Source organism: Anolis carolinensis, chromosome 5 (assembly GCF_035594765.1).
Source record: "Anolis carolinensis isolate JA03-04 chromosome 5, rAnoCar3.1.pri, whole genome shotgun sequence".
Classification (NCBI taxonomy): Eukaryota; Metazoa; Chordata; class Lepidosauria; order Squamata; family Dactyloidae; genus Anolis; species Anolis carolinensis.
This window is the reverse complement of record NC_085845.1, coordinates 39,907,070-39,928,908: the sequence shown is the minus strand read 5'-3', so window position 1 is coordinate 39,928,908 and position 21,839 is coordinate 39,907,070. Positions and strand designations below refer to the sequence as shown.

General features: G+C 38.5%; 1 long non-coding RNA gene across 3 annotated transcripts; it reads right to left on the bottom strand.

The window, feature by feature from the left end:
- Nucleotides 1–952: 952 nt before the first annotated feature.
- Nucleotides 953–21,607, bottom strand: LOC103279012 (uncharacterized). 3 transcript variants are annotated; one of them, XR_506487.3, is made up of 4 exons: nt 21,492–21,607; nt 20,512–20,549; nt 13,852–13,920; nt 953–3,870 (listed from the first exon to the last, which is right to left on the bottom strand). It is a non-coding gene; the product is annotated as an uncharacterized LOC103279012 (long non-coding RNA). The 3 variants fall into 3 exon arrangements; XR_010006250.1 differs by lacking the exon at nt 13,852–13,920; XR_010006249.1 differs by lacking the exon at nt 953–3,870 and having other exon boundaries at nt 13,545–13,920.
- Nucleotides 21,608–21,839: the final 232 nt, after the last annotated feature.

Here is a 21,839-nt window from a genome sequence, read left to right as displayed (position 1 = left end):
ATCTAATGTACATCCAAGAATGAAGAAGGGGCGGGTATTGTTATACACTTTTCTATTTTTTAAAGCAGTTCCATTCACAGTGCCTTTTGTGTAGGAAAAGACATTGTGAATGGCATGTAGGTGATAAGTGAGGCAAAGAGACAGGTTCCAACAGTGGGTGCAGTATCAGTTGCCTGCGGATTCGAGTTCTAGCTTTGAACCGATAATCAGGCATGGGTTCGTCTCTCTCACCTCCATCCCAAATGTGATATTGTTTCAATTGTGAAGGTAAACCAAAAGGCCTGCCCCCCAATCGCGACATGGGATAAGCCATTGGGGCTAAGGTCTCATGTCCTATACATGGCCTTGAAGACACTCTCATCTTGGAGGGGATCCAGGCAGCTCCCTTTCCGAGTGTTCTGCTACGGTTTCAGGAACAAGCAGTAAGTTAAGGTGAGGGCTTTGGGATTTGTGTGAGGTAGCCACACTCACCACCTTCCTGCCAGATGGAAAATTGACTGGCCCAGGCAGCGGAGAGTGTTGGTTTTGCTTAGCCTTCTTTGAGTCCTCTGAGTCTGTGGTCTTCTCAGAGGTCAGAGCCCTGGATTTCTTCAATTTCGAAGGCAATTCCTCTGCCAAGTGCTTAGTCACAGACTGTTTGGTAGAAGTGAATGGTGGCAGGATCGTAGATGATGGTGAAGCTATTGGTACCAAAGGTACGCCAGAGATCAAACCCATATCAACATAACAGTTTTGGGCAGGCTGGGCCAATTTTCCAGTCAATGTTGCTGAGACTGAGGCTGAGGGAGTAAGAGCTTTCAGATACAAAATATCTCATAAATGAGACTCCCAATTTTTCTGAGCCTGTGAGGCGAATGTCTTACATTGAATACATGTCTGCACATTGTGCTCCTCTCACAAACAAAAAAAGTTATATAATATGTCCATCTGTATTGTACATTTTCACGCTACATTCCCTGCATCACTTAAATTTTGTGGTAGAGAACATAACTGCTGATATTCAGAGAGGGTTTACAGAAAAAGAGGCAAATATCTCTCATCGTCGCACAAAAAACAGCTGCAGTATTTACAGCAGATTCTGCAGAAAATGCTCCAGCCTTATTTATTTTCAATAAATATTTGATTTTATATTTATTTCTGGGGTCACATAAAATGTATTGGATAAAAAAGGGTAATGAGTGGGAAAAGTTTCAAAGAATCATCACCCTCACATAAGCATCATATATGCTACTTGGACCTTCAGCGCCAATGTTGGATTTATTGGCACCACAAAACTATAAACCTTTAGATTTACTTTAACTCCATTCAAAGCAGGCTGCACACAGCCTCCACTGGGAGCTGAAGCCATCAAGCCACCATCTTGTTTAATTTGAATTAAAATACATTAGTCCTTATCCAGTCCATTCGTAGTCCAAAATTCCACATTTCCATTATATCAGTCAGCGCATTTATCCTTTCATCTGAATCTGATAAAATGGATTGGTAGAACTGAGTGGCATATATTAAAGAGCATACATAGTGTACAATGATATGAAAATGTTGAAAAGTAAATAACTACACGGATTAATGTATATGAGCAAGTAGAAACTTGGCAGAATATGAGGCTGGAGAAAAAAGAGTAGATATTGGTGTGAAAACACAATTACTCTGTTTCTGTTTAACATTTGAATTCAGGAAAATTTGCTTATTCACCACTGTTGCTTGACTGTGGAATATCACTGAAATTGAATGCCATTTTTTGGTGTGCTGAGCTATTGATATAAAATGCAATATGCTGTTCATTTCCTTTTTTCATTGTCTAGCCAAAAATAAAGAAAACCCCTTAGAGTCAATAATAATGTGCTGTCAAGGAAAACATTGTCTTTTTGAAAAGAAAATGTTTCGAGTTCCTGTTACAACTAAGCAATTTCAAGCAGTTCAGGAAAACAGGTTTTGGAGGGTCATGCGCTCAATCAGGTAACCTTGTAGCCAATTGCCTGATAGGGTCACTCTTCATTGTATGGTTGAATAAGCCCATTAGACTTGAAGAGACTGCAGAGAATATTAAAAATACACAAACTACTCATCATGGGAAAGCATTGAAAAACATTGTCAATACAGAAGCTGCAATGAGCCATTGTAGGACAGTTCTTTTGAAAATATGATCAGCACATCTTCACCGACTCTATTAAAAAACTAATGTCATGGATGGCAGAGGAGAGAGGGAACCTATCACCTCCTTAAAATGGGTGAATAGTGATGGTCAGATTAGTTATTCTGCTATCTTGCAAAATATCCAAAACAGATTTGGTTGCATGGGGCTTATAAAGTACTTTAATTATCCTCCATGAACCTTGGTGGTGTCAAGGCTTTAGGAATTGTTTGGGTGGGGGAAGGGACCTAAGACTGTCATCTTGACAAATGCAACCTATAGGAAACAAACACAGTCTCCAGATACAGAATTACAGGATGGCAGAATAATTCCCTCTTCCTGTTTGTTACTTTGGAAATTATAAAACCCGCATGTCAGAGATAATCCTATCATTGGAGCAGTGGCTCATAGCTCTAATATCATTTGGGTGGCAGCACATTTGCTCTGGATTTTAAACTTTAAATGGGTTTTCAAAAGTGCTCAATTCAGTCCTCAGAAAAACGTCAGCACCTTGGGGAACTTTAATTAAAAAACACAGAGTAGAATTATCAACTGACAGGCATTGAGGTCATTAGCCACACTGCACCCCTTTTCAGGAGATTATTTAGCCCAGCATGACTGAAGTGTGAGTTTAAATCCCCTGGATTTGCCTTTAGTTGTGGCCTATTTCTCCCACAGGTTGCTTCAGATTCTGATTTGACACTTAAATGTTTAAACAGGTTTAATCCTAAGAGAGAAAACTGGACAGGCAATCAGGCTCAAACTTGTTCAGGTCCCTTGCCCAAGGTCATGTCTGTGGGCCATTGAGTTCAGAGGACAAGTGACTGTGAAAAATACCCATTGGACCTGGATAAGTAAAGTACATGTGGTTTCTCTTGACAGGTAATGGCACAGCAATGCATGTCATCCAGCCAAACCCAGTGGGAAGAAGAGTGGGTCCGATTTAGCATCCAATAAACTAAATTCCTCTGGAGATAAACTGTCAGTTCTTGAAATAATAATTCTATAACTCTGAATAACTGTGGCAGGATCCAATGGATGGCAGTTGCACATTTCTAAGGTGAAAAACAACCCAAAATAGGCACCAGATATAATTTTCGGTCCTTTAATGCTTGCTTGTGCTGCCTGTTTTCTTCTAAATTTCTCATTTCTGCTTATGTATACAAGTTGTGGGATAGTGGCCAAAATGATAGGACTTTACCAGACTCAAGATAACATTTGGGGGAATTTCATGGACAGTTTTCTTTACCCATCCATCCATCTTGCCCTTGGTCACCCACTCTTCCTTTTTCCTTCCATTTTCCCCAGTATCACGATCTTCTCCAAGCTTTCCTGTCTTCTCATTATGTAGCCAAAGTACTTCATTTTTGCCTCTAATATCCTTTCCTCCAGTGCGCAGTAGAACGCATTATTTCCTGGAGTATGGACTGGTTTGATTTTCTTGCGGTCCAGGGCACTCTCAGAATTTTCCACCAACACCACAGTTTCAAAAGCGTCTGTCTTCCTTCGCTCAGGCTTCCTTGCTTTAACCATGTGGACATTTGTTGCCAGTGTGATGTCTCTACTCTTCACTATTTTATCGAGGTTGGTCATTACTCTCCTCCCAAGATGTAAACGTGTTCTGATTTCCTGGCTGTAGTCTGAATCTGCAGTAATCTTTGCCCCTAGAAATGCAAAGTCTGTCGCTGTGTCTACGTTTTCTCCCTCTATTCGCCAGTTATCTTGGGACCCAGGCTACTCTGTAAATCAAAGTTTAGAGCATAGGTTAAAATGGAATCTAAATAAAATGAATCATAATTGTTACAAAGTTTAAAAGCAATTAAATCAAGAAAAATTAAAAGAATATTGAATTTAAAGAAGTTTTAAATGAAAGCATACTAATTCTTTTTAAAGAAGAGCACCTCCCTTTTTATATGTCATCACCAAACATACATGTGACAGTGGTTGGATAGAGAGAAACACTTCCCATGATAACCACAAAGTTTGGGCAGGTTTATATATGTCTTATATGAGGAGATACACACTTTTGAGTATTCTGGATTCAACCTATATAAGGCTTTAAAACCAAAACGAGTACTTTGATTTGTGCCTGGAAAAATACTGGCAGCTGGTTAAATACTATAGTTGTAAATAGGAGTTTCTGTTCTTCCTGTAATCAACTGTAGTCTGACTATAGCATTTTGCAGCTGCTGAAGTTTCCACAACCTTTTCAAAGGCATTCATAGACTACATTACAAAAATCCAAATGGAAAGTAACAAGTGATGTATAATTGTGTCCAGATCAGACATCTCCAGGAATGGGTGCAGCTGGCTCACTAGTTTTAACCACAAATGTACACCTAGCTAGTGGCTACAATTGAAGGTTCAAAGTACTGTTTGTGGGGACAGGACATAGACAGACATGCCGGTAATTCATGGTATAAAACTTGTTTATTTACATAAAAAGGAAAGTTTTATCAGTGGATGATAGGGGAACTTTATTGTTCTATGCTTTTTAAGCATCTGCCCCCCACAACTCAAATCCCTTCTCCCAAAAGCAAAAGAGCCAAACTGCTTGATTCATGCACAAATGGACAAGAGCAGATTGTGCTTTTCCAGTTTGTAAAATCAACTCAAATGTTGTACATGATAATAATTGGCTTGCTTACATGCAATTTATGGACAGATTTAGTCAAGATTAGAGAAATGAATCCATAGAGGTTAAAAAAAACGAGTTCTATTTAGATTTGTGTAAAGACAATAACCATATACTTAAAAAATGTATGGCTTCGAAATTAGAAGCAGAACCTTTAAAGAAGAGAACATGACAAGGTGGCACTTTGAAGAAGGAGAAAAGTTAGTGGACTGAAATTTATATGTTAATTTACAAAAGGGTATAGCCTGTAATATTACCATAAATGTTTCAGTTGGGCATTATGGATAAAGAACTTGATAGCAAATATGGATTAATTTTTTGATATGTAGTAAAAATACTGTTTACTTAAATGTGGAAATGGACTTGAACACTTAAAATGGAAGTATAGATTGTTAAGGGTTGCTGAGTTGGCCCAAACTGCCAAATCAAAATGGGTTCTAAACAATTTTATATATAACTTGATCCCCCCTTTATTTTTTCTATTACTTGTGATGTTTTTCCAACTCTTTGGAAATCAATTATGCTTTCTTGATTTAGTGCAGTTGCTAGATTTATAAACCAGTTTCTTTCTAATAAGATTACAAAAACTTCTTTTAAGCTGGCTTTAGCTGAATACACTAGACATAAAAGGTCACTTGAGTGCAAATTTGCTATATTGCATTGAAACCATATGCTACATTGTGACCCAAGAGCCATAAATTATGTGAAAATAGCATATTTATTACTAATAAAATATAGAGAGGCCAATGCATACATATCTTGTCTGAAAACTATGAATAATTCATATTCTCCATGGTCCAGTAAGTAAGTATATAGAACATTTTGGGCAATTTGATTTGCATATCCTTGTCCTTGTGAATTGGGTCAGGGGGAGCCTATGGAGAGAGATCCTGCAAGAAGAGAACAAATATCCAACTTCTCAAAGGCAAGTATCTATCTACCTACCTTAAAGTCTATACTTAACTATATTGCAATCAAGAATTAGATTCCACAAACTACAGAGTTATGCAGCTTCAACCCCAATGGAAAAATTGCATGTTCCCATGTTCTCCTATAAGACCCTCATGATAGATTCCCTTGTTAAATGAAAACACAAAGGCATCCTGGTCCCAAACAAATGAGACACACGGACCAATTTTAAATGACCCTAGGGAAAATTTCAAATCTCTGCCCAAGAAATCAGTTCAAAGGTTAATTTACACTACAGTATTTTGAACTCAAGGCTGCTTAACCATTTGATTCACTGACAGGTTTTGGGGAGAATACCAAAAGCTGGTATACACCTTGGCACCATTTGAGTGAAGAGTGGGTCTCTGGAATGGCCTCTTTGGGTTCTAGGGCCTGGGGACTTAGAAGGACCCCACCCTGGGGGTTGATATGAGGATTTGCTTTCCCTTTTTGAGTTCTGGGAATTTTGGGAGGAATTCATAGGTCAGCATTGCAAAATATGACCATCTGAGTGAGCATTCATTTATAGAGGAGGTGCCATGGACTGTGTGTATCATCCTCAATCATTTTAAAGTCCCCACAAGGCTTAAAGCCAATTACTTTATATTTTGAAAAGCCTATGCAGATGCAGAAAAGCTGGGAGGGAGGGCTGAAAATACTAAAAAATGTGGCAGAATGACCAATAACAACCAGCACTTTGGATTCTATTCAGAGAGCTGTTCAAAGGCTGGTGGATTGCAAGAGTATGACTGGTGGAAGTACAGCCTTCCAGATACTCATGGAGAATCAATACATCACTCCAAGTCTCTAGCAATTGTCCATTTTTAATTTTGGGCGGATATGCTAGAGTAAGATAGTAAACCCTATCCTTCATTTACTCATTCACCAAATGAGTAAACTGTATTTCTTCTCTCCACTTAGAGAAGTAAGTAGAGATTGGACGATCCTACAATTACAATTATGAGTTCAGTTCCTGATCATATAATGAAAGATGTACATATAAGTTGTTGTATATAGAGAGACACCACCCAATAATACAAATAGTATTTTTTTGTATCATGTAATTGATCACTGTGGACTATCGTGGACAATTTACCTGCTGATTAAATATACTGTATTCAATTTAGTGTTGGGACATTATTCAAAACAGATACCAATATTCAGAAAACAGCATTCAAGTCACAGCAGAAATGGGGTTGTGAAATGGCATAGACTCTGTAGAGCTCACTGTTGTATGAGATGGCATTCCATAAACATAGTAATCAGTATTTCCAATTTACTATGATATGGCAAATGCCGTCATGTGTACTTAAAAAGGGTCTCAGCTATGTGCATAGGCTTTAACATGGAAAGACTACTGCAAACATTCTCCACTAAGTTCCACCGGTCACTAGTGAACCCTACTAAGATTATTATAGGAGTTACTAGCTATCTAAACAAGACCTGCATTTCATGGCTAGAGATTACTTTGAAATGCTAGCAGGAAAGGGGGGGGGGAGGATTCCGGCTAGATCAAAATGTCAAAACCTATTGGTATTAAAAGTGAATATGTATCTAAAAGTACCCATTACATTCCCTGTCTGTAATAAAGGGACACATAAAAGGGCATGTTTATACTATGTGACATTTAACAACAGAAATTGAACTGCCATCTGTTGTCATTTTTAATATAATACAAAAAGACACACAATCCAGTGGACCATTTCAAAAAACTCCCCAGAAACAGAAGGAAACCAAGTGGGAAATTCTGCTGTAAAATTCCAGATCTTAAAGAGGCTTGCCTTTGGATATGAAAGCCACAAAGAATTAGCACAAATTGGTTGGTATTTTCTGCCATCTGAACAATAGTTGCTGGAATACTAGATTGGTCATTCAGGGTGCTACTACACTGTAGAATTGCTGCAGTTTGACAATACTTTGCCGTGGCTCAATGCTATGGAACTTCCATGAGTTCTAGTTTTACAAGGTGTTTTAGCCTTCTCTCTCGAAAGAGTGCTGGTGCCTCACCAAACTACAAATCATAGGATTCCATATCAATGAACCATGACAGCTAAAGTGATGTCAAACTACGTTAGTTCTAGTGTAGAGCCAGCCTTAGTTATGCCTTAGTAATGTCTTATTGCCCAACTCACCTGCTCATCTTAAGAGCCATCTGCATAATCAGTCAAAAGGGGTCCATTCCACGTCTGATTAGAATGTAAGAATGGTAACATTTCTATCTGACCATCAGTGGGCAATACTGTAACAAGGTCTTGTGACTAGGTTCCTGCTTCTAATTCTCATAGGCTTGCTCACTGGTGGGAGGCGATAGGGATATTATATCCTCAGTGCCCTGATCAGAAGATTAATGTACCTCAAGATGGTTCGGGACTTCTATACCATATATACAATTTGACTTCATGTATAAGATGAGAACATGTGTGGGGAGAAAAATTATGAATTTTGGCACAACCCATGGATAAGTCAAGGGTCATTCCACAGAGAGGGGAAAGTATCAGTCCTTTGAGGGTAAGCATCAAGAAATGCTGGCATCACTAGTTTTCTTCCCAGGCATTCCAAAAGACTAGAAGTAGGGTTGCTGTAGAAAGAGTAGAGGGCCTTATACTTTTAAGAAAGGTTTTTCCAGGATTAACTACTCTCTCACTTTTTGCCAATCTACTCAGAGAAAAGTATGGTTCCTTTTATATAAATATAAAATTTATGGTGTGGTACTTACATTAGTCTGTAGATAACTGAACCAAGGTTTTTTGGGCCAACATTTTGATTAAAAGCAATCGACATACATATGAGTATATACAGTAGGTTTCCAGTAATACTATGTAATCTTAATGAATACAGACCAATTACAGACCCCTAGGTTACAAATCTTTACCTGCAGTATTGTATACTAACCATTACATTTTACAAATAATTTGTTTCAGGGAGGAATCAAATTACTTTTGTTCCTATTGATTTGTGATCTGGACCCAGAAATAATTACTACCAGCAACTAAAACGATGTCCATGAAAATCAATGCAGGGAATAAAATAGTCCAATGTATATTAATTCTCCACAAGGGGAATTCGTTGTACTCTGTGATTCCTTGTTAGCTCTTCAGTGGCTCAAACCATGATGAGGTTCCTATTTAATAGTCTTCATGTAAAAGAATTACAGTTCGGAAATTGCTAGATGGTTGCTTTCTAATTCCACTAAAGTCCATTAAAATCACTTGTTTTGTGTAGCTTCCTAAAGGGCTTTAAAAAGTGTCAAACAAAATTAGTGTGATTATTGTTCTATGATTAAATGGGAATCCAAAAAGTACTCCACAGCATGGAAGCAACTGTGATTATAATAGCAGTTCTGTATTACATCACTGCATATTGGTAAATATATATTCTTTTCTGTACATATGTATATGAAATTATCAACAATGCAATCAAACCAATAGAAAATTAAATGCACAAAGATCTGATGGCAATTTGTTTTCATTGTATGGGTTTCTGTCATTCTGAAATTGGATCACAGTAAAATAATTGAACTCAAAGGTTTGCAATTATAAAAGAAACTCTCCATGCACACTACAAATGTGAAACTTAATATCTCCTCTTCTACATTTGAAATGATTAACATGTGCCAGAAAATGAATGGAAAGCATATTGAGAGGAAAAGATGGGATAAAAACCATACTGGAAACACCGACAAATGTACTGTTATGATGTAGTATTTTTGTACCAATGTTAAAAAGTTGGTGTTTAGAACTATGGTTTTGCTGAATACCACAACTATGAGGGATATCAGGAAAGTAAAATTACAAGACTCTTTTAAAATACAAAGAATCACCACTCTGCTCAACATACATTGTCATCCGTGGGATGAGTTCCCTATGCCTGTGTCATAGAAATCTCCTGCAGGAGGAAGCAGCAGCAATACAGCCAGAGCTGGAAGCAGGGGGTGGAGGTAGAGGCATGGCCGAGGCTGCATCCTGGCTGGAGGGGCTCTCTGAGCTGTCCAGCCTCCCAACAAGCTATGCCATGGCAAGGACGAGTCACGCCAGAGTGAGGAGGAGGAGGAAGGCAATGGGGAGGGAGGAACCACTGCCCCTCCTCCTCACTTCCGCCTCTGCCATTCACTCCCAGCTCTGGCTCTGTTGCTGCTGCTTTCTCCGCAGGAGACTTCTATGACATAGGCATAAGGAACTTGTTCCATGGATGACAAAGTGTGTTGAGCAGAGTGGTGATTATGTGGAAAAGTGGTGTAGTGTCTATGATATGATCCATGTAAGTTTTGTTGAAATATATTCATTCTTTGTATTTTAAAAGAGTTTTGTAACCTTACTTTCTGGATATCCCTCGGACCACTGCCAATGGTCATACTGGCTAGGGAACTATGAAAATTGTAGCCTAAAAAGAGACTTTTGCCACATTCTATAGGGGGAAATTATACTTAAAGTGCTTATAGCAGATACACGATTCTACATCCCAGGAGGCTTACCTGAAAATGTGTGGAATTTGTGTCTGACTCCTTGGCCATTGGCCTACGGGATCCCATAGGTTTTCCTTTGTCCCTCATGCTACTCAACATATATATGAAAGTACTGAGAAATGCTTCCAGTGTCTTTGGTTTTATGTCATAGGTACAACTCAATCTTTCTTTTCCACATCAATCCAAGAAAGACGTTTTGGTTAAAAGCATTGCCTGACCATGGTAACTAACTGGATGAGGGTAAAAATAGTGAAGCTTATCCAGACAAGACAAAAGTTCTTCTGTCAGTTGTGTGCAGATCAAGGAATAAGTATGCAACTTATGCAAAATGAAGTTTCCTTTCCTCTGAAATCATAATTGGCCATTTGACTGTATTCTTACTCAATTTTCAATCTAGGTTTTCAGATTTCAATAATGATAGACATGCATTTGCAGAATTAGAATTAGAGCACCAATTGCATGACTTCCTTGAGATACCTGACCCATGTCTTAGTTGCATCTCATTTGGATTATTATAATGGTGGTCTTTGAAAAATGTTTGGAAACTTCCACTGGTCTAAAGAGCTGCAGCTAAATTGTTCTTGGATGCTGATTATAGGGAGCCTACAATTCCTCTGATACAACATCTGTACTAGCTTCTGGTCCATTTTTGGCTACTACTACTATTACTTGTTATCACTCCTCAAGGCTCGAGGTGAAGTACAACAAAGTTAAAATACATAGATGTAACACAGAAGAATTAAAACACATATATTAAAAGACAGACCTAAGATAAAAACACATTTAAATATATGACTGTAGTCTACTTTCTGAAGAATTTTATCTTTTCATATAAACCTGCCTGAACTCTTAAGTTTTTTATGGGTAGGCATTTTTCTCAATCCCAACCATGTTTGCTGGCAATACATGACAGTGCCTTCTCTATGGTTGCTCTTAGATTTTGGAAATCTATAGGAAGTCTAGGTTGGCTTCATTTACCTATCTATTGCATTTGCATGCATTTTTTTCCTCACAAAATGGAGCCTAATGTGGCTTCCAATGTACAAAATATTCCCAATATCTTTCTCCTCCAAAATACAGTTTAAAAATAGAGTGTGTCAAGATACTGTCAGCTGGGAAACACTTTATTTATTCTGCCCTTTTATTTACTGAATGCAATTTACTTAACATTTGTCTTATCTCCCTGAATGCTGTCAGCATTGCTGTTCATTTGTAATTGTTTATTAATATCATTGGAGATCAGGGATAAATTCTTTTGTTTTAAAGCCAGACTGTATCAGAAGCAAACAACTACTGGATTCTTTTGGGGACTTCTCCATACAGATGCAGATATTGGAATCTTTGATTAAATGTGAGAAGTTGGAATAATCTACCTACGTATTTTGCAGAATACATTTTTAATTCACGGTCTTGTGAATATTAGGTAGGTTGGAATTAAATCTGAGAGTTAGGACATATAACCCAACTATCAGGCCATCTGAGCAATACATAATTTACTGAGATAACAGGTTGCATATTTTTGTTTTAGTTCTAGTTTTTAATGCACCCAGTTGAATTTCAGTGGGGGAAAAAGAAGTGAAACTTGCCTTCACAAGATTTGGAAGCAAGTTTTGTCTTGTTGCTTAGCTGAATAGCAGTACTGAAAGCTTTCCAGAAGTGGAAATGTGCCCCCTACACATCTTGTCCTGAAGATTCCCACCACCACCTTTTTTATGACCACCACACCATGGTCTTTAAGCAGGATCTTATGGGGAAAAAATTTTGAATTCATAGTGCTTCTTTTCTGCTGTCTGTCTTTTTGTTTTTAGTCTCTTTGATGTTATTTGTTTGTTTGCAGTGGTCGTTTGGGTTTTGCAAGAGCCATGCACGCTTTCCACCAACAGAGGTTTTCCATTCTGGGTTAGGATATTTATGAAAGTGCATCTTTCTAGATAACTACTGATTAGGCTGAAACAGTTATACTGCCTGAAACAGAATCTGCAATGTCTTCAACCCATGTACTCTATTCAAAAATAGATGTAGATCCCAGTCTGCAACATATGAATATTAAAGCCATTGTTCAAAAGCTAGGAAGTACATCTGTTCTGCTGGGACAATCTGCATTTCTTCTCCTCCGGACTGTCACCACTGCCACTCCCAGCCTGCCATGGAGCTCCAACTAAGTTCTGTTCCACCAGGCTAATATCAGTGTGGGGTTCCTGTGCAGTCAGGAAGAAGGAGAAATGGTCACCCCTGCTTCAAATGATGACACAGATTTCAGTTTCATAATGCATTTTATTCATGTTTTCTTGGATGGCACTAATGGGCAAATACATGACCACTGTCTTCTAGCTCCCTTAATTTTCCCCTCTCCAGTCTCATGTAGAACCTATCTATATCATTTGGTATTTGATACAACTCACCACTGGAAGCAGGCAGTAAGGGAAAACATAGGGAGAGAAAACTTTTTCTCAGGCTTTTGGTAAATTTTGTTAATCATTCATGGAGACTAGATGCACATAATTTCTTTAGTTAGGACCAGAGGACAGAAACTATACAGAACTATATGTATTTGTTTCCCTAAAGAAATGTGTTTACTTCAAAGGAAAAATGTGTACATCTTCACAGAGAGCATGATTTCTGCACAGAAAATGTGTTACAGTGCCAAATAAACTTATTCATCTCTGCAAGGATGAATACTTCCCAAAACATGAACAATGACTGGGTGCTGCCTGGTAATCTTTGCCTTCTCATCCAGTGGTGAGAATTGTGCAGGAATCCTTCATTCTGGTCTGTGGTGACAAAGAACATAAAGATGTACTTCCCTATAGAAGATATATGCTGGATCATAAGATCTGCCCAACAGGGAGTTTTGTATTCTCTTTTTCTCAGACTGAGAACTGAACTGTGTCTCAGCTTGATTTCCGAACACATCAAGCAACATCTTAAACACCAGTCTTTTGCTCATTTCTATTTTACAAGAACCATTTTCTCTCTCTTCTGAATTATTGGAAGACATCTGTAGTTTTATACACACAGTTTTAAAAAAAGGAGAATGGCTTTTGGTAATGTCTCACTTTTATGCCATCTACTCTTTAGTGTCTTCCTAAATCTTTGTTGCCTTTCATGCTGGAATAATGTTCCAACATCTAATTTTTAAAAGTTCTGCCTTTGTGGCTGAATGATTCATGGATACTTCAGTGTCGATACTGAGCACATCATTAATATAGCATATTTTTCATGGCATACAAACAACCAGTTGGCAGTGTCTTAAAAAGAATTTCTATATATTTCCATTTTCTTTTATTAGTCCTCCACAATCTGTAAGAAAACAGAATTAATCAGAACACCCTCCTCCACACACACTTCCAAACAGATATACTGTTTAGAAGGAAAGAATAGCTTATTGTGGACTCTGATTGTGTTGTAAGAATTCATAGATTCATGCCCCACTGATTCCAGGATGCAGACCAAACCTGTAACATCGATCAAGAATTTGATCTATTTGACCTATAAGGCTCAATGTTATAAAACTGTAGAGGGAGTATTTTATTAGACGTACTGTAGCAACAGACCTTACCATACACCATTTGTTTATTGTTCTTTGTGAATAGAGCCAATATACCTACAATTTAAACATGCAGTCTGATGAGTTTCAAAGTGTTACATAAAGTTTTAGTGAAAAAATAGATACACCTGTATAGAAAGGAAAGAAGGTTTCCAAGTATGTTCTCCCCATCATGGTTGTGCAAGATCTTAGAATATCTGAAAACAGGGGCCAAAAGGCAAGGGAAATGGTTAGAATTATAAAAATGTACATGTCTATACTCACAAAATCCTAGTCTGCATTCTTGCTAATACCCTCTTTGTTTCCTTTGGCCATAACTACTCTCATCCTGTATCAGCCTAACATGCAGCCATCTTTTCTTCCCTCCTGACTATGGACAAATATTTTCCCTGTTAGACTTTGTGTGTGGTGGACAGGCATAGGACTGGTAGTTATTCAACCTTTGTATTGCTGATTTAATTATTTTACTGGAGAGATACCCTCTTATCTCTTACATTTTCCCACAATAATTAAATGAGGTCTGAGCCTTAGGATTAGTAAGTAAGATTTACCAGACTGGGTTTTAACAGCAGACATCCAGATGTAGAAGCAGGTAGCAAGGATAGGCTCTGCACTAGATTTTAAAGAGTTTTTTCTTACTTTTCATTGATCCAAACCTAAATAAATATTTGCATCTAATTTAGATAATATCAGCTTCTTAACTATCATAAACTGCATGGAATCTAAAAGTTTAACATTTTGTCTTAAAGCTATGCAGTATTGCTAAAGGGCTGTAAATTGTGCCCTTTTCTAGTTAGGGCATGTAGAAGACAGGACAACTTTAGATGATATATGAGTCATGGAAAATGCAAACTTGTGTTGCATTATGCACTTTGTGAATCACTTTGCTTTGATGCTTGCATAAATTGGGCTTTCAAAGAAAAGTAGACTACTTTGCAAAATGTTAAGAATATACAAAGAGACATCCAAATGGATGTCAGGTTCAGTGGCTTTTTCACACAGACACTGGTTAACCAGTTAGTCATGAGAATCCCACCAGGAAGCCATGAGTGCAACAACACAATTCTTCTTACTCTTTCCAACAACTGATATATCAAGGTACATTCTGGGACTATACAGTACATCCATCATGACCCTTCCTCCATGAACTTCTCCAACCCCATTTTGAGGCTTTTCAATTTGGCAATGATAATAACTTCTCATAGTAGCAAATTCTACAGTCCAATTGTCCATTTTCTATCTTGAATCTCCCATTATTCAACTTTAGTAGATGGCCCTGGGTCCAAGTATCACAAGAGAAGGTGGAATGGTACTCTTTATCAATTTTTCCACAACATGATTTTTTATACTTCATCATCTCACCTCACTCACCTTTGTTTATGAATCTATCCAGCCCCAACAGTCTATGCAATGTTATGTGTAAGGGAGTTGTTATAACCCCTTGATCATATTGATTATCTTTGAAACATCTTTTCCATTTGTTAATTAATGCATTACTTTTAAGTAACAATTAACATACACTTTGAAACATCTTAACTCTAAACTGTTCAGCACATTGTTCATGAGCCAAGATATCCTCAAGGCACTGGGCCCCATGTGAACTTGGAATGTAACCAAGGTCAAGGCTAGTTGGCACTTGCATAGGGAACTGCCAAGGAATACCAGATGCCTCAGGGAATATTTCAGAGGACTGCAGTAGTAAACCAGCATTGAGTAAACCTTGCCTTAAAAACCCCTTTGAAATTCCTGGGTTCACCATAAATTTGACAGGTGACTTGAAGACATATACACATGGAAGACACTGTATAAATGATGTATGTCAGTGAAGTAATCCTATTAAATACTGCTAATAGCAACAGAAAGAAAGCATAACATCCCTTGCCATTGTTCATTAATAAAGCATTTGTAAGCCACCTCGAGTCCCCATGGGGAGATGGAGGTGGGGTGCAAGAATAAAATAATAATAATAATAATAATAATAATAATAATAATAATAATAATTATTATTATTATTATTATTATTATTATTATTATTATGTACTTAGTAAGAGAGAGCCAATGAGGTACAACTGTTTGTGTATGCAACCAGGATGCTGGGAAATCAGGTTTCAAATCCCTGTACAGCCATGGCAATCTACTGTGTGGTCTTAGTAAGTCATACCCTCTCAACCTCAGGAAATAGTAATGGCAAATCTCCTGGAGAAATCTTGCCAAACAAATCCTATCAGAGGGTCACCATAAGTTGAAGTTGATTTGAAGGCACGTAGCAACAACAACAACAAAAACAACAACCTTAGCCTGAATTGATTTTTCCATCTTGGAGTTTGCACTTGGTGAAATCTATTCAAATTTGTTGAAATGTTTAAGCATGTGATATATAACACAAACTTTTGCTAAGTTTGCAGCATCTAAACCAGGGGTCCCCAAACTTTTTAAACTGGGGGCCAGTTCACGATCCTTTGGACTGTTGGAGGGCCGGACCGTTGGAGCAACAACAACAACAACAACAACAACAATAAAAAGAGGGTTGGTAGAGACCCTTTGGGCCATTGAGTCCAATCCCCTTGTGCCTTTGTGCACTGAAAGCACAAGCAAAGCACCCCTGACAGATGGCCACCTACCCCTATTTTAATAAATAATAATAATAATAATAATAATAATAATAATAATAATAATAATAATAAAAAAGAGGGTTGGAAGAGACCCCTTGGGCCATTTAGTCCAATCCCCTTCTGCCTTTGTGGACCAAAAGCACAAGCAAAGCACCCCTGACAGATGGCCACCCAGCCTCAATGTTAATAATAACAACAACAACAATAATAATGGTTGTAAGAAAAGAAGAGACAGCTTGGGTCATTTAGTCCAACCCCCTTCTGCCCTTGTGCCATGGGGGCCGGATAAATAGCTTCGATGGGCCGCATCCGGCCCCCGGGCCTTAGTTTGGGGACCCCTGATCTAAACCTTCAATTGCTTCTTGCTCCTAAGCATGCCTTTGACTTAATTTCAGCCATAAGAACCGAAAGAGTTTCTAAAATATAACACAGATGTCCTTGGTTTAAAGTCAAAAGAGAACTCTTACGGAAAATGATATATTATGTGGTTTTATTTCCTTTTTCTAGCTGAATTAGAGAAGCAAATATAATGTTTTCCCCCAAAAGAAACCTTTATGCATACTGTGACAGAAAAAGGAGAGGAAGACAAAAACTTAGACAATATGGACACTATGGACAAAATTCCAGTTCTGGTGATTTCATTTACTATGTTATTGTGAATTTGCTGTACTTAGACAACATGGACAAAATTCCACTTCTGGTGTGTTACTGTACTTGGAAAAATAGTCAAAAATCCAATTTTGGTGTCTTCATTTATGTTACTGTACTTTTTGTTTTTGCTTTACTGAAAAACATTAGCAGGGAAAAAATCAACTGTGCAAATACGTTTGCTGAAAAGCAATTCCCACTCAATTCAGTGACACTTACTGGAGGTAACCAAAGTCTCAAGTTTAAAATAAAGATGATGATGATGGATATGAAGATGATTCCACCTTTTCTTCTATTTGGATCTCAAGGCAGCTTACAAAAGTCAAAAGTCATATAGCTAAATAATATACTAAATACAAAAGTTAAAATATCATTAACTCATAACTGATAACCAATTAAACACTTAGCTATAGAAAGCAACACATAAACAAAACACAGCGAGACAGTGCAAAATAATTCTAAAGGCCCTTTGAGCAAAGACCTGCTATCATCATCATCATCATCATAATCAGCAGCAGCAGCAGCAGCCAATAAATAATAATAATAATAATAATAATAATAATAATAATAATAATAATAATAATTCTAAAAACTCTAAAAACAGTGCCCAAGAGACACCTGGCGCCTCTCATGAAAGATGTGAATGCAGCACTCTCCACTGTCCAAATAACATCAATTGAACAAACAAACCAGTTTGCCTACAGTGCAGCAGTGATAGTAACAGAAGAACTTGGGCTCCTACAACCAAGGCAGCCCCAAAGAAAATCGACTGGAAAACCAAAGTGGAAGGTCAGGCTAGAGTTGAAAATCAAAAAGCTTAGATCAGATGCAAGTAACCTGAAAAATATGAAAGAGAAGAAACTGAAGAATGACAAAATCAAGCAATACCTGATCCGAAAGTACTGGCTGAACACTAGAAAAATTGAAGAAGCTTTGGAAATTGTGAAAGAACAAATTACAGCAACAGCCAGAAAAATTGAAAGATATGAAGCCAGAATCATCCAGTACAGACAAAATCAACTGTTTCAATCAGACCAAAGACGGTTCTACCAGAGTCTGAACCAAACAACAGACACAGTAACCATAAAGCCAGAGAAAACTGCAACAACGAAGTTCTGGAAAGAGCTTTGGGAAAATAATAAGAACTACAACAAAAACGCTGGGTGGATAAAGGAGTTTGAAGGAAAATTCTCACAGAACAAAATGGAACAGATGGAAATAACAACTGAAATGATCAGCAAACGAGTGCAAAAAGTCAAGAACTGGACATCGCCTGGTAGTGATCAACTTCATGGATTTTGCCTCAAACATCTGATTAGTTTACATGGAAAAATGGCCCAACAATTCAATGAGATGCTGCAGAAAGGAAGTATCAGTGAATGGCTAACAACGGGAAGAACTTACCTGATACAAAAGGATCCAACAAAAGGAGCAGCACCAGGAAACTACAGGCCAATAACGTGTCTGCCCACTATGTTTAAACTACTGACTGGCATCATAGCTGACAGAATTCAAGACTATCTTGAAGAAAAAAACATCTTGCCAGATGAACAGAAAGGCAACAAACGGAAAAGCAGGGGCACAAAAGACCAGTTATTGATTGACAAAATGATTCTGGAGAACTGTAAAAGCTGAAAAGCTAATCTTCACATGACGTGGATTGACTACAAAAAGGCCTTTGACTCACTCCCACACAGCTGGATCATCAAGTGCCTGGACGCCATCGGGATTAGTAAAAACGTAGGCACCTTCATTGAAAACATGATGGAGCACTGGAAAACTGAACTGTTTGTTGGAAATGAAAGCTATGGACTTGTCAACATCAGGAGAGGAATTTTCCAGGGAGACTCATTGTCCCCTCTGCTTTTCATTATTGCCATGATCCCTCTGTCAACAATCTTACAAAAAACAAATCTCGGCTACCAAACATCTAAGAATTCTCACAAAATTTCGCATCTGATGTACATGGATGACCTGAAGCTGTATGGAAAAACGAAAACTGAAATCCAGTCTCTGACTAACACTATCCGAATTTTTAGCACTGATATCAACATGGAGTTTGGTTTGGACAAATGTTCGACAGTGGCATTGAAGAAGGGGAAAATCATTGAAAGTGAGGGCATAAATATGCCTAATGGCCAAACAATAAAGTGTCACCAGCCAGAGGCCTATAAATATCTGGGCATATTACAGCTGGACAACAGCAAGCATGAACATGTGAAGACTGTGGTCAGTAAAGAATACACACAAAGGGTCAGAAAAATTCTCAAAAGCAAGCTCAATGGAGGCAACACCATCAAGGCCATAAACACCTGGGCCATGCCTGTCATAAGATATACTGCTGGCATTATAAACTGGACACAGATGGAACCGGACAATTTGGACAGAAAAACAAGAAAACTCATGACCATTCATCACTCACTGCACCCTCGCAGTGATGTTGACCAGCTATATCTGCCTAGAAGATCAGGGGGCAGAGGACTCTTACAAATAAAACAAGCAGTCAAAGAAGAAGAACATGCCCTGGCAGAATATGTAAAGCAAAGTGAAGAACCTGCTTTGATTGAAGTCAAAAATCAGAAACTCCTCAAAGCACAGCAGACAAAAAACCAGTACAAGAAAGCCACACTACAAACTAGAGCTGACAGCTGGCACAACAAAACATTGCATGGAAAGTTCCTTGACAAAATTGAAGGAAAAGCTGACAAGGAGAAGACCTGGCTCTGGCTCACGAATGGGACCCTGAAGAAGGAGACAGAAGGCCTGATCCTTGCAGCCCAGTAGCAAGCCATCAGAACAAATGCAATTAAGGCCAAGATTGAAAAATCAGCTGATGACCCAAAATGCAGACTGTGCAAGGAAGCTGACAAAACCATTGATCATCTCCTCAGCTGCTGTAAGAAAATTGCACAGACAGACTACAAACAGAGGCACAACTGTGTGGCCCAAATGATCCATTGGAACTTATGCATCAAGTACTACCTGTCAGCAGCAAAGAACTGGTGGGATCACAAACCAGCAAAGGTCGTGGAAAATGAACATGCAAAGATACTGTGGGACTTCCGAATCCAGACTGACAAAGTTCTGGAACACAACACACCAGATATCACAGTTGTGGAAAAGAACAATGTTTGGATAATTGATGTCGCCATCCCAGGTGACAGTCGCATTGATGAAAAACAACAGGAAAAACTCAGCCGCTATCAGGACCTCAAGATTGAACTTCAAAGACTCTGGCAGAAACCAGTGCAGGTGGTCCCGGTGGTGATGGGCACATTGGGTGCCGTGCCAAAAGATCTCAGCTGGCATTTGGAAACAATAGACATTGACAAAATTACAATCTGCCAACTGCAAAAGGCCACCCTGCTGGGATCTGCACGCATCATCCGAAAATACATTACACAGTCCTAGACACTTGGGAAGTGTTCGACTTGTGGTTTTGTGAAACGAAATCCAGCATATCTATCTTGTTTGCTGTGTCATACAACGTCATTGTGTCAATAATAATAATAATAATGTATTTCTTACCCGCCTCTTGTTGTGGCTTTAGGTGAGTTACAGCATCGCTAAAAACACATAATCATAAAAAATATTATATAAAATATACACATTAAAACATATTTCCACAAAATACACATTAAAATACACAGAACAAAGATTAAACACAAGATACAAGTTTAAAATTCATGATTAAAACTGGCTGTGTAGGCCTGACAGAAGAGATAGGTATTCAAATGTCTTTTAAATTCCAACACCTCATTTAGCTGTTGGAGCTCTTCTGGCAGGTCATTCTACAGTCTTGGGGCAGCTGATGAAAAGGTCCTCTGGGTGCTCGCCAGTTGGCTTTTGGCTGGTTGAAGTAGTCACTCACCAGAGGAGCTAAGTGTTTGGGGGCAGATTGTATAGAAGAAGGTGATCCTGTAGGTAACCTGGACACAAATCATGTAGGACTTTAAAAGTGATACTTTGTACTTTGCTCAGAAATTAATTGGCAGTCAGCCAAAGGAGATAGTAAACACTCCTAACCATCACATCTACTGGGCTGACATTTGGAGAGACACATCCAGGAAAACTCCCAAGCTGCAGACACAGTCTTTCAGGGGGAGAGTAACCCCATGCAGGACTGGTTGACATGTCCCCATCCTCAGATGAGAACCCTGGATGGCAAGTATCTCTGTTTTGCTTGGATTCAGTTTCAATTTGTTTTTGTTTTTCCTAATCCAGCCCATTACTTCCTTTAGGACTGTCTGCAGAAAGTTAGTAAGGAAGATGCCAGTATACCCTCTCTTGGGAGTCCAGGAGCCTGAAAGTAATTTTGGCATGAGTTACTTCAAACACCATCGATCAACAGCTCCAGATCAGCACCCTGATGAATTGGTGACCTTCTGCCCTCACGAATTCCTCTCCAATGTCAGACTGCTGCTCTCGTTCTGAGTAGCAGTACAGACTTACAGACATCCGCAGTCTGAAGTTCAAACACTTATTTAATATTTACAAAGCATATTTACATCGCAGCAAAAGCCATCGCTGGAAGCTGGCATTCTTCCTTTTGCCTCTCGGCTAGGCACACGTAGCTCAACTGATAAGAAAAACACATTCCACAGTTCATGAGTTTCGGCCAGACAGTTCACACGGAAACTCTGCCCCATAGGTCCTGTGGGCAATCACTCAAGCAGTCTAGTGATTAACTCCTGCACTGCTGAAATGCTTTGCCGGAAACACAGTTACAAAACACCAAACAGTTTAACTTGATATAACATTTCAACCTCAAAACATACACTAACCCTTGAGAAGGCCCTACCTAATGTCCTGGTTCAGCCCAGCTGGATGGTCACTCTTACCTGTATTGTTGAGTG